General features: G+C 41.4%; 1 protein-coding gene across 6 annotated transcripts in view; it reads left to right on the plus strand.

The window, feature by feature from the left end:
• The window catches only part of LOC127649456 (neurexin-2-like), a 600,635-nt gene that overhangs the window by 242,492 nt on the left and 342,857 nt on the right, over positions 1–15,286 (plus strand). The gene's annotated exons all lie outside the window — the stretch shown is intronic.

Raw genomic sequence — 15,286 nt, forward strand, 5'->3', positions numbered from 1 at the left:
AGAGCTATATATACTGTATATATATAATATTAGATTGTAAGTGCCATTATTCTTGCAGATGAAATGTGTTTTCAGCTGGTTCTTGAATGTTGAGATGGTTTCAGAACATTGTGTGAGAAAGTAAATGATCGAGAAATTGATTTTGTGCTATATTTTAATGGGGCCACCACATCAATGTGCCACTCGTTCGTTTGCAGTAGTTATAAGTCAAGAACTGATCATTAAATCTGCACTTATAAATCATGCATACATTATGCAATTGTAAATTACTATAAATGTATATTCATGGCTTACTTTAATAAATATTCAGAGTTGAGATCCACCTGGATCGATATCGGCTCCAATATCGATGTTTTGATCTGGATCGGGTTTCAGTCCGACATTGAATAGTTTGACTGTAAACTTCTATCCTAAATCACTAAAGTGAACAACAAATACATCTGAATCATTTTCACTGGAATCACTGTCAGTGCTTTGTTGCATTATCCTGAAGAGTATTTAACAGTAACGTTTCTCTATACATTAATATTGAAATAATGTGTAGTTAAAGGTGTATGTTTCTTTCAGTATATATAACTATAGTGGTATCAGATCGAGATCGGCCGGTACCGAGAGTTATCAGAATCGGATCGGGACAGAAAAGTGGTACTGGTGCATCCAGAGTTGCCTTTATTACGGCCCGAGCACCGATTGTGCGAGGACACTCTTGTTTTTCTAGGCGTTTATTAATTTTTTCACTAATGAATCACATTTTTGAGGGCCTAAATGTACTTGAAAACTCATGAAACTGCACACGGATCAGAAGTGATGAAACTGTAGATCTCATGTGGGTTTCAGAATTAGTGGATCCTACAATGATTCAACGATGTACGCTTTACGCTACATTTCACCTAAACATACGAAAATTGGTACACATGTGGAACATGCCAATACCTACAATAACGTCTCTTGGACCCATGCCTTAATCTCAACAGGAAGTCAGCCATTGTGATTTTTCTCTTCAATTGTCGCTCAGTTTTTGCCATTTCCTGGCCTCGTACTTTAACAAACAGCTCCTAGAGATTTCATCAGATCAACATCATATTCGTTCAGTCTAATCTAAAAGCCTTGGCGATGCTAAATTGTGAAGCTTTTGAGTTGTCTTTGAACGCAGTGTCCGTGGCGGCCTGACAAAGTTTGATGTTTCGCCATGAAACAGGAAGTTGTTGTAACTCAAACATCAAATGTCCAATCTGCTCCAAACTTAACATGTTTTACAAGAGTCCCTGCCTGAAACCTTCTATATGCTAATATTCAGTTATAGTCATAGCGCCACCTACTGGTAACAGGAAATGTCATGTTTTACACTGTGATACACAGTTAACAACATTTAAGTGCTAAAAAATGCTAAAATAATCGGAGTGACATTCCCCTGGCACAGCAGCCCCAACGGGCACCAGCGTGCAAGGGCCCGTTCATCACTGCTTGCAGCTTTCATTTGGATTTACAATTATATATTTAGGATTTAAAACATGTATGTAAGCGCAGCATAGTTCTAGCGGGAAGACTAGCAGCTGTACATCATCGCACCATTAGCTGGTAACTCTCAGACAATCACATGTAAGCCGTTGCTTTCACATTGCTGTTTCAGTGTGTTAACACGGTAACCTCCACCACCCCACCACCACCTGTTGAGTCCCATCCTGCATGGGGGTCAGCTCCTCGCCCCTGCCTTCTATCTCCGGCAGGATATGACGGTTCCAAGTACAGCCGCCAGACGGGGCGTACGCCAAAGAAAGTCACTACATTTCTGTTTTATATTAATCAAATAAATGTCATCTTAAATCTCACTCAAGTCTGCAAGTCTTCCTGATAGATAGATATTGAGGTTTATAAACCCGTCCCATACGCTGAGAGAGTTAAGGAGCTCATGCATATGCAATGGATTAAATCTGTTTAGTGTAAAAAGCACTGCATTCACAGCCGGGTCATTTGTGTGTCCAGTCAGAAATAGTGTGATTTAGCATTTTAAATCTAATATGTCAGTGAGTGATTAAATGACAGTTGACAGTACTTCCTGTTCATTCATCACACTAGATCATTGTGCCATATTGACCGTATCTCATGCAGTTTGCTCGGTTGTATACTGCACACTATGCACTACATCATGCATGTGTCCTATATGTACAGAAAGTGTGCACAGTATGCACAATAGTCAGTGGTATTCCGTTGACATCACTCTTCTCTCAGTGGATATTGAGAGCATGAGTGTACATGTAAAGTGTGTGTGTTAGTGTGTGATCTACAGTGCAGACTTGAGTCTGATGGAATCATCATGATGTTTGTGATGTTGAAGCCTGGAGGAACGTGCGGCTCTCACGCATGCTGTTGCAGAACCGCTCACGAGCTCCAGGGAACATCAGGACTCAGGCGCTGACTGCGACCCAGACACGACACACTCGAGCGGGGAATAAATCACGCCGCCGCCCGGGTCTTTATGGAGCACTTTTACAGGTTCTCTGTTGGAGATATAGACCACGCAAGACATCATAAATTACATTCTCTGCAGTACGATTACCTGTACCTCGAGGGGCCGAAAGCTTCACCGCACGATCTGACAAACCGCGTGAAGCTTTTTACATGCCACAAACGGCATTCTGCCCAACGGTGACCTTCACAACGAATATGATCTGTGCGCTGAGGTCTCTTCACTCAAACATGTCAAGGAAATACATCTTTATCGGTAGCTATAAGACACAAACTGGTGGAACATAAAGATACATTTGAAATGTGTTCTGTTGTAGTTATTGATTATTATTATTATTTGACATTGTATACATTAAAAACAAAGACATGTTTATTTCTCGTGTATTCTGCTTGTGTTCATCTCAGATCTGTAGTTTTCCCTTCACATTAAAGCCGCTGTTGCCGCGTGCTCTGAGAGGGGTGTAAACCCGCACTAATGCCATCACGCTGAACGGGGCAACGGCAGCGCACCCCCGAATACTGCATTAATGAATTCTGGGTTTGATGTTTCAGTCTGTCACTTTCACAAATGAGCATGAACACATTTTAATGACTTTGACCTTTGAGTCTGGAGCAGAATGTGTTTAATAAGTGACCTCAGAGTCTAAAAACATTTTACAGTCAAACCGACAGACAAGCGTGACTGAAAAAGCACAGAGGTGTGTAAGAATAAAGCAAAAACCACGTGCGGCAGTGTGTTATCCTGATTTTAGCACAGGTGAGGAGGATTCTTAGATACAGTAAATCACTGTAACGATGACTTATCGCTGGTGCGTTACTATCCGCCGGTCTCCAGTGCTGTCACTAGCAGTGCTGTATGTTAGCAGGTAATGACATGTTTACAGTATTAGATTTGCCTCTATAGAAGGGATGCCAATGAGTTTAATGACTGTTAATCAATTAGATTACTGTTAGAAATAACATGATATATCACTTGAACACATGTTTGAGTTCATTAAAGGGACAGTTCACCCAAAAATATAAATTCTCTCATTATTTACTCACCCTCATGTCACCCCAGATGTGTGAGACTTTCTTCTGCAGAACACAAATTAAGATTTTTAGAAGAATATTTCAGCTCTGTAGGTCTGTACACTGCAAGTGAAAGCTCACTGCTTTTACACTGCTTTGAAGCTCAGAAAAGCACATAAAGGCAGCGTAAAAGTAACACATACGACTCCTGTGGTTTATTCCATGTCTTCTGAAGTTATATGATATTTGTGGGTGAGAAACAGATCAGTATTTATGTCCTTTTTATCATAAATTCTCCTCTCTGCCCAGTAGGGGGCGATATGCACGAAGAGCCAAAAACACAAGTGATGATTTCACAAGTGAAAGTGAAGGAAAAACGTATTGAATATTGATTGTTTCTCACCCACACCTCTCATATCACTTCTGAACACATGGATTAAACCACTGGAGTCTTATGGATTACTTTTATGCTGATTTATGTGCTTTTTGGAGCTTCAGAGTTCTGGTCACCATTCACTTGCATTGTATGAACCTACAGAGCTGATATATTCTTCTAAAAATCTTCATTTGTGTTCTGCTGAAGAAATAAAGTCACACATCTGGAATGGCATGAGGGTGAGTAAATGATGAGAGAATTAAAATTTTTGGGTGAACTGTCCCTTTAAGTCTTCATGTTTCAGTCCATTGGACTTATTTCTGTATGTATTTGAAGTTAAGTCAGATTATAACACACTGTGTAAGCAGTACTTAACGTGTTTTTAAGGTAATAGTGAGATGTCAGATGACTGATTGTGGACTTTAGTAGGAACACCCCAACATTGTCCCCCCTCACCATTCTGAACAGCACTGTGGCAGCAGTGGCGTCATTCAGGTTCCTGGGCACTACCATCTCACAGGACCTGAAGTGGGAGATACACATCGACTCCATTGTGAAAAAGGCCCAGCAGAGGTTGTACTTCCTTCGCCAGCTGAGGAAGTTCAACCTGCCACAGGTGCTGCTGCTACAGTTCTACTCAGCAGACATTGAGTCTGTCCTCTGCACTTCAATAACTGTCTGGTTTGGTGCAGCTACGAAATCAGACATCAGAAGACTACAAAGGACAGTTCGGACTGCTGAGAGGATTATTGGTTGCCCCCTGCCCCCCCTTCAAGAACTATACACTTCCAGAGTGAGGAAAAAGGCTGGTAAAATCACTCTGGACCCCACTCACCCTGCCCACTACCTTTCTGAACTGTTGCCTTCTGGCCGGCACTTCAGAGCTCTGAACACCAGAACCGTCAGACACAGGAACAGTTTTTTCCCTCAGGCCATCCATCTAATGAACAATTAAATTGCCCCATTGAGCGATAATGATGTGCAATACACAGTTTAATTTTAATTTTAATTTATATTATCCAACTTATCCACTTCTGCCATTACTTACATTGCTCTGTACGTAATATACAGTTTTTTGTTCTTTATACAGATTGTATTAGATTTGCACTATGTGTGTATGTGGGTATGTATGAAGGTGAGTGTATGTACGTATATGTATAATTATTTATATTGTGTTCTTTTTTTGTTTTTAATTACCTATGTCTTGCTGCTGTTTTTGGTATTGTTTGTATTGTTGTTGACTGGAAACTCCTGTCACCTAGACAAATTCCTTGTATGTGTAAGCATACTTGGCAATAAAGCTGATTCTGATTCTGATTTCGATTGTAGGTTTGGGATGAAATAAGGTGTGTGTTTCCATGTACTTTAACACACTATCACAGTTGATTTATAGTGAAACTCTCCAACACTGTTACATTGTGCCGCTTCATCTCTGATCTGTGCATCTGTGCGACTGTTCTTCAGTAATCTGGACACACAAGTGTTCTCACGCTCACAAGGAGGTACGCCTCGCTTCAGATGGTAGAGTACCCCTGGGAGGTTCTCCAGTAACTTCAGCTTCTCATGCAGAGTCTCGTTCCTTCCTTTCATGGAACCAACGTTACGTGGATAACCGAGACGTTTTACTGAAGTATCCATATAGTACCCATGACTGTAGCAACCATGTGGTTACTTTGTGGTTACTTTGGTTTTATTTGAAATACGATTATGTTGAAACTATGATTAGTGTCACATACAGTATCTGGAATAAAGCTGTAAAGATCCGTGGTTACTGTAGATACATGTTTAAGTTTTGTTAAGGATAGAAGAACCAACATTTTTCTTTACCTATAGATATATATATATATATATATATATATATATATATATATATATATATATATATATATATATATACTGATCAGCCACAAGATTAAAGCACCTGCCTAATATTGTGTAGGTCCCCCTCATGCCATCAAAACAACAATCATCCATGTGATTATCTAATCAGCCAATCGTGTGGCAGCTGTGCATAAAATCATGCAGATACGGGTCAGGAGCTTCAGTTAATGTTCACATCAACCATCAGAATGGAGAAAAATGTGATGTCAGTGATTTGGAGCGTTGGATGATTGTTGGTGTCAGACGGGCTGTTTTGAGTATTTCTGGGATTTTTACACACAACAGTCTCTAGAATTTACACTGAATGAATAGTGATAAAAATACTGAATTATCAAAGCTTAAGTATGACATATATTTCAATGATGAGGAAGACTAATGTGGATGAGAAGGACACCTGAGAAAAAAATGACACATTTGATTTTCCTTAAAAGGAGCTGAATGTGTTTACATGTTAACTACAACAAATGAACGGAAATGTTCCTGATGTCCCATGCTATACGTCTCCGTGTTTAAGTGTGACTGGAAAGTGAAGGATTTGCCATCATTGAGTGACAAGTGCAGCGTGATCACACTCTGTTTCCCAGAGTGCCTCACTGCAGAGCGGATCACAATTAAAGTGGATTTAATGGAGTCAAACAACAAAAGAGAGAGACAGCTTTATAACACCTATTACCAATCCACGTACATAATGAGCTGAATTACCACCCTGATGGAGTGAGATTACAAAGATTTACAATCACACTCACAAACACACACGCACACTCTAAAACACACTCACACACACTCACACACACTCACACACAGTCACACACTCACACACAGTCACACACTCACTCACTCACTCACTCACTCACACACACTCACTCACAATCACACTCACACAAACACACACTCACACACAGTCACACACTCACTCACTCACAAACACACACACACACACACACTCACACACAGTCACACACTCACTCACAAACACACTCACTCACAAACACACTCACACAAACACACTCACAAACACACTCACACACACTCACACACAGTCACACACTCACACACAGTCACACACTCACTCACTCACTCACTCACTCACACACACTCACTCACAATCACACTCACACAAACACACACTCACACACACTCACACACACTCACACACACTCACACACAGTCACACACTCACACACAGTCACACACTCACTCACTCACTCACTCACTCACTCACACACACTCACTCACAATCACACTCACACAAACACACACTCACACACAGTCACACACTCACTCACTCACTCACTCACTCACTCACACACACTCACTCACAATCACACTCACACAAACACACACTCACACACAATCACACACTCACACACAGTCACACACTCACTCACTCACTCACTCACTCACTCACACACACTCACTCACAATCACACTCACACAAACACACACTCACACACAGTCACACACTCACTCACTCACACACACACACACACACACTCACACACAGTCACACACTCACTCACTCACAAACACACTCACTCACAAACACACACACACAAACACACACACACTCACAAACACACTCACACACAGTCACACACTCACTCACTCACAAACACACACACTCACAAACACACACACACACGCACACTCTAAAACACTCACAAACACATACAAACACACTCACACACAGTCACAAACTCACTCGCTCACTCACTCACTCACACACACTCACTCACAAACACACTCACACAAACACACTCACAGACACACTCACACACACTAACACACAGTCACACACTCACACACAGTCACACACTCACTCACTCACTCACTCACACACACACACTCACAATCACACACACAATTACACACACACTCACACACACACACATGTTGGTGAGGCTACCCGTGATCAGGACCCCGACATGAAGCGGAGACTCATGTATCAGTCTGAATGGGGTTATTTATGATAGCAACTGGCTGACTTATTGTTTTCGTGTTACTGTGTGTCTGTGATGTCTCCTCCAGTTGCCTCTCATCAGGATCTTCCTCGTTCTAATTGACATTTCCTGAACGCATTCGAGCGCATCTGATTAGCTCCGACTCTCCAGTTTCTCTCTGTGTGTCAGTAAATGAGGGACACACATTCGTTTTCTGTCCTGCGTCTCATGTGGTCGGTGGGATCAGCGGTTCACTGGCACGGTTGTGTGCAGTTAATTGTATCTGCTGTTAAGGATTGACTCCAACAAAAGGCGTTGAGCACAAGAACGTGTGATTGTGAGGAATGGACACAATAGCGTGTGATTCTAATGCGGGTTGTTCTTGCATTGATTGCACGGATCTGCTGCAGATTATTCTGACTTAAACACAAGCAGCACAAAGCCAGAAGAGCATCTGTTCACACAGATGGCGAGTTTGAGATGTTGAAGTCGAGAGGTCAGGGATGTGTTTTATACTCGCAGGCCGCAGCGAAGACATGGTGGAGAGAAAAGAAACAGACACTCACTCTTTTACATAGCGTTGTTTACGGAGAAATACTGAGAATGTCTGTATCTGATTCTTGCCAATGCATAAACAACAAATTATTCTGTGCTGTAACTTCCTGTTTGTGCAGTGGATGGCAATACTCGACGAAGATGTCCTGTGACATTAGAGCGGTCCTTGACCCCAGTGCATCACATTAAATCATTGCTGTGAGATATGCTCGTGATCACATCATAGTTATCATATAGCTTAAAGGGACAGTTCACCCAAAAATGAAAACTCTCTCATCATTTACTCACCCTCATGCCATCCCAGATGTGTGACTTTATTTCTTCAGCAGAACACAAATGAAGATTTTTAAAAGAATATTTCAGCTCTGTAGGTTCATACAATGCAAGTGAATGGGTGTGCACATATAGCCATCATTAAAATCGGGTGAGTGGAGAAGATGCCTCAGACCGAGCCCCTTGCTCAGGCCGCTGCTTTAACTGCTTTTGTGTGGAAACAGTATCACGATCCATGAAAACAGCTGCTTATAAAGGATCTACGTCAAGCTGCGAGAGGCAGCTTGACCTCTGCTCAGATTAGTGACAGACAGACATTTAGTTAGATTGGCACAGATGGATGGATAAAGTTCAGTAGTCTTATTGTAGGCTGTTGAACTTTATGGAGTGATGGCCTGAGGTTAGTTACGTTGAGATCGTTAACTATTTTCAGTTGTCATAACAGCCAATAACTGAACATGTTGAGCTTGAACTAATTTTTACTCCAACACTTTAAATGGTTCTTTTTCTCCATCTGGATCACTTGTTTCTGTAGATTTACATTGATTCTTATGAAGACCAGAACCAGAAAACAGTTCAGTGGCAATCAGACTTATCATGGTACCACCTTGTGCAGGGTTTCTCAACTACTGGGTCACGACCCAAAAGTCTTGCAAGGTAGCTTGGACTCACGGGTCTTCATAAGAACACAGGACTATTCTCTGCATCCTTAGAATTGAGAAGCACCCAGTGTGTTTGCTGTAGTGGTGGTGATTTTATGAATTTTTGTGACTTGATTCTATTGATTCTGTTCACCAAAATGATTCGTTCAGGTTTGTTAATTGATTCTTTCACTGACCAGATCTTTAAGTTACTTCTTTGCACCTGCTGATGATGTCAAATGACAATTTGTTAAGTAATTGCACTGAACTGAAAGCAGTCAACAATCGAAGTATCCGTTATTTAAAAGTCTACTAAGAGACTTCAGCACTGCAGAGTATCATACTGTGAACTGCTGAGCCGGGCTTTTTATCAAGCTATACAAAAAAGAACAACAATACTAGCCTAAAAAATAATTGAGTTTCAGTATCATCATGTGTCATTGTAGTATGTGCTCATCACTCACTTCTTTCATAATTCACTTTTTTTGTTGAACCAGATTGATGATATGAATGAACGACATGCAGCTCCTCCTCTCATTCAGCAGATCATCATTCATGATGACTGATTTGTTCTTGTCGTTTGCGACTCATAATACAAGATGGTGCTGTGGTTGGCCACCTCAGTGTGGAGCTCTCCAATTATTTTGTTGTTTTTGTTTGATTGTCCTGTGTTTAGTCATTCTTTTTTGCAATCAGTTTTACCAGGGATGAACTGCTGAACATTCAGCAGCACATACCAGACAACTTTTTCCCTGTTTTTGATTATTCAGACATTTGCTGGACATTTTAGTAGAGGTGAATCTGTGTTGTTCAAGCGTGCTATGAGAAACAAGCGAGGCTTTCGAACAGCACTGCCGAGTATACATCTAGGGAATCTCTGCTCTCTTCCTAACAAAATGGACAAATGTATCTCCTCAACTGTACAAACAAAGACTTTTCAAACTCTGCTGCCTTGTGCTTCACAGAAACCTGAATGAATGAAGCCATTCTGGACAGTGTGTTACATCTGCTGGACTTTCAGCTGTTCAGAGCGGATTGCATTGCGGAGTTAACAGGGAAAACGAGAGGCAGCGGAACATGCTTTTACATCAATGACTGTTGGTGTACAGATGTAACAACATTAAAGACGATGTGGTGTCCTAATTTGGAAGCGCTCTTTATCAACTGTAAGCCATTTTACTTGCCGCAGGAGTTTTCCTTGTTTATTCTGGTGAGTGTTTATATACCTCCATAAGCGTGTGTGAGAGAAGAGCTGCAACAGTTGGCTGATCAGGTCACAGACACGGAACAGCAATACCAGAACTCACTTGTTATTCTCGCTGATTTTAACAGAGCCAATCTCACCCGTGAACTGCCAAAATACAGACAGCACATTACATGCCCCATTAGAGACAGAAATATTTTGGATCACTGCTACACAACAATAAAGGATGCATATCACTCTGACCCTAGAGCAGCTTTGGGACACTCTGATCACTGTCTGGTTCATCTACTTCCAACCTACAGGCAGAAACTTAAATCAGCTAAACCTGTAGGAATATTTAAAGAGATGGACCAATGAAGCAGAGCTAGAACTACAAGCCTGCTTTCTCAGACTAATGAGGACACTCACAGAAGTGGGGATAAAGTCATGTACATTCAGGCCAGAAACACACTTACAAAACAGATTAGAGTGGCTAAGAGAAGCTACTCTGATAAGCTGATAAACTAGTTTTCATCTAACAACTCTGCGTCTGTGTGGAGAGGCCTGAAATGCATTACTAACTACAAGACACCATCAACAGGCTGACAACCTAAATGTATTTACTGTAGATTTGAAAAGCCTAGTCTCACACCCCACATTCTCGCTGACCTTCACTTCACACAAACATCAACACCTACAACAACCCTCCTCCCCCTCCTGCTACTCAACCTGCACTTAAGATCTGTGAAGAGGATGTGTGCCGGGTCTTCCAGAAACAAAAGACAATGAAATCACAGAGCCTAGATGATGTTTCGCCCACTTGTCTAAAATCCTGTACTGACCAGCTGGCTTCCTGCTGCTTCAAATGCTCCACCATCATCCCCGTCCCAAAGAACCACAAAATCACATGACTTAATGACTATAGATCCGTCGCTCTGACATCTGTCTTCATAAAGTAATTTGATGGATTGGTGTTGGCACACCTGAAGGACATCACTGGACCCTTTCTGGATCCCCTTCAATTTTCTTATTGAGCAAACAGGTCTGTGGATGATGCAGTCAACATGACATTGCATCAAATCCTGCAACATCTGGACAAACCAAGGACATATGCAAGGATCCTTATTTTGGACTTCAGTTTGGCTTTCAACACATCATCCCAGCTATTCTCCAGACTAAATTAAACTATATCTCTGTCTACCTATATCTGTCAGTGGATCACCAGCTTTCTGACAGATAGGCAGCAGTGGGGATGTGTGCTCTCCCCACTTCTCTTCTCTCTCTTCACCAATGACTGCAGCACCAAGAACGCCTCTATCAAGCTCCTGAAATTTGCAGATGACACTACTGTCATCGGCATCATTCAAGATGATGGTGAGTCTGCATACAGAAGGAGGTTGAACAGTTGGCTGTCTTGTGCAGTCAAAACAACCTGGAGCAGGACACATTCAAAACAGTGGAGATGATTGTGGACTTTAGGAGGAACACCTCAACATTGACCCCACTCTCCATTCTAAACAGTCATTTGTGTTCCTGGGCACTACCATCTCACAGGACCTGAAGTGGGAGACACACATTGACTCCATTGTGAAAAAGGCCCATCAGAGTTTGTACTTCCTTGCCTACCTGCCACAGGTGCTGCTGCTACAGTTCTACTCAGCAGACATTGAGTCTGTTCTCTGCACTTCAATAACTGTCTGGTTGGGTTTAGCTATGACATCGGACATCAGAAGACTAAAAAGGACAGTTTGGACTGCTGAGAGGATTATTGGTTGCCCCTTGCACTCCTTTCAAGAACTATACACTTCCAGAGTGAGGAAAAGTGCTGCAAACATCACTCTGGACCCCACTCACCCTGCCCACTACCTTTTTGAACTGTTGCCTTCTGACCGGCGCTACTGAGCATCAGCACTAACAGGAACAAGCAAAAAGATTTCAGGATATGACTTCAGGCTATGCACCTCATTAACAGTTAAAACTGCCCCATTGAGCAATAATAATGTGCAATACACAACTTAGTCTATTTATATTTATCCAACATACCCTACCTCTTCTGCCATTACATTCCCTTGCATTATCTGTATATAAGAGATTTGTAAATTCAGTTCGTTCACGACACCCACAATGATCATCTGGTTCATTGAAGTGGGGTATTCGTTCAGCAGGTTGAACCAATGATATCTCCTTAACAACATTCACTCTATTGCTATTGGCTCATGCTATAGTCAGTCTTTACAGGCATGAAAAGCAGCAGATCTTATTGGCTTTGAAAGGGAGAGACGTCAGTGAACAGAGAAATATGAGTCAGTGTATGGAGGAGAATGAGAATGATTCATTCACTTAAAAGATTTGTTCAAATATACCGATTCGTTCATGAACAAAACATTACTAGTGTGTTGATTCATTGCGAAGTATTGCCCGTCTTTATTCACTGCCTCCCTGTGCATTTTTGTCACGGTTTGCTTTTTTGGTTTTTGGCCTGTTTGACCGTCCTTATGTTTCTGTTAGCGTGGTTTGGATTTATCTCAATTGCATCCCTCTGCGTTTGCTGGAGCCTCGATACACCCGCCACCAGCCCATTCTTCCAGATATGGTACAATCGCAGTGTGCTCCAATTTCAATGAGACCGCAATAATCAGAAAAGGTGTGGATTACGAAATCTTCGCTCTATGGAATATCGGCAGCTGCCATCAATATCATCAGACACTATTATGCCCGAGGATAGGAAACTTCACCATGCAAACTTGGCCTTGATAAATGCAAGATCCCTGTCCAGTAAAATTTTCATTTTAAATGATTTCTTCTCTTCACATAAATTGGACTTCCTATTTTGACAGAAACTTGGCTCAATGTTGGTGAGTTGGATCCTCTATCTGACCAAGTGATCAAGTGACTGTGACTTTTTCAGCTCCGCCAGAAGTGAAGGACTTGGTGGGGGTTTAGCCACAGTTTTTAAAAATCAATTGAAGTGCCGTTTACTGACTTCAGAACAAGTTGTGAAGTACAGTTGCTTTCAGTTACCCAGTCTGGTACTCTGTGCCTTTATTTACAGGCCTCCAAACTACAATAAAGATTCTGCCCTCAGCAGACAATATTATCATATTTGGTGATTTTAACATCCGCCTGTGCTGCCCGTCCAAACCACTGGTTAATGGGTTTATAAAGCGTATTGATTCTTTTATTCTGACACAGAATGTAATTGGTCCAACACACATTCATGGGCACACACTTGATCTTGTTTTGTCACTTGGTATTCCAATTTGCAATGTTAATATCTCTGAGTTTTATCTATCAGATCACAATCCTGTTATTTTTAATGCTTTATTCCCATGCCACAATGCCACTTCAAACTCCAGTTTGTCTGCGTATTATTTGCACCTTTCAACCCCATCAACAGCCATGGTTTTCTCTGATGCTTTCTCCTCTGCTTCTATTGTTATGCAAAATTCCCTGTCAAACGTAGACTTAGAGAGAATACTACTATATTTAATGCCATCTGCACAGACATTTTCCACCAGTAAGACTCAGCCCTGGCTAAATAAGTATATGCTCTCTCAGGCAGACATGTTTCCAGCGTAAATGGAAAAAATACTTCAACTGTCCTTGGACGTTTTAAGGAATTGTTTATCTGCATATTAGTGCTCTGTTAAGGAAGCTAAAAATAGGTATCTGTCTGAGATTATTTATAATAACTCCCACAAACCTAGAATTCTTTTTAACACAATAAATAAAGTTGTCGGCTCCTGTCTTGAGGCTACCTCTGAGAATTGTACACACTTTTTGGACTTTTTTACTAGTAAGGTCGGAGCTATCCACTCATGCTTCGCTGATATTTCTGAAGAGCCCTCTGATTCTGTTATCTGCTCTGCACATTTAGATCAGTTTGAATCCATATCTCTCCTAGAGTTAAATTATATAATCCGTCAGATTAAACTACGACCTCCTCTGCTGATGTTATTCCCGCTCGGCTCTTTATAGTAGTGATGTACACTGTTGGTCCTAGTGTTTTATCCATTTTGAGTGGCTCCCTAAGAGACGACATTGTTCCTTCTTGATTTCAGCATGCAGAGTTCCTACCTCTTCTTAAAAAGCATAATCTGGATCATACTAATTTTAATAATTTCCGGCCTATTTCCCGACTTTTATCTAAAGTCTGGGGGAAAAATGTGTGCTGTCAAATCTCCTCATTTTTAGATGACAACAATTTCAGTCTGGGTTTAGAGCTTGTCATAGCATTGAGTGTGCACTCCTGAAGGTGAATGATGACTCACTTTGGACTCTGGGAGATCAGCTATTTTAATTTAGCTTGACGAGAGCGCTCCGTTTGATACAGTAGACCATACTATTCTTCTACATCGGCTTAAGTGTGAGGTGGGAATAAACGGTACAGCCTTGGACAGGTTTACATCTTACATTTCAGATAGAACTGTAAGTGTTAGGATTGGGAACTCTTCCTCTCCCTCTGTACCTTTCACATGTGGGGTTCCACAAGGTTCTGTTCTGGGACCAATCTTATTCTCAATATACATGCTCACATTGGGCTCTATTTTCAATGAGCATAATATCTCATGTCATTGTTATGCCAACTCTCAGTCCTAATTGTGATTGATGGAGGACATTTCCTTCAGCTCAATGAGCGCAAGACAGAAATAGTTGTTTTCAGATCCCCAAATGCTGTCTCGGGCATTACAAGCAACTTGGCGTCTTTGTCATCGGCTGTTCACCCCATTGTCAAAACTCTAGGAGTGTTTTTTGACTCTGCACTGAATTTTGAAAAACAAATAAGTGCTGTTGTGAAAAACAGCTTTTATCAACTGATTGCCAATCTAAAAGCTATGCTTTCTCTTTTGCGTTGTTCACCTGTTAAATACAGGATTGATTTTAAGAAGTCTTAAATCTGTTTATCAGAACTCCTTGTCCAACAGCATTCCTCCTGGACTCTCAGATCTACGGACCAGAT

Source organism: Xyrauchen texanus, chromosome 1 (genome assembly GCF_025860055.1).
Source record: "Xyrauchen texanus isolate HMW12.3.18 chromosome 1, RBS_HiC_50CHRs, whole genome shotgun sequence".
Taxonomy (NCBI): Eukaryota; Metazoa; Chordata; class Actinopteri; order Cypriniformes; family Catostomidae; genus Xyrauchen; species Xyrauchen texanus.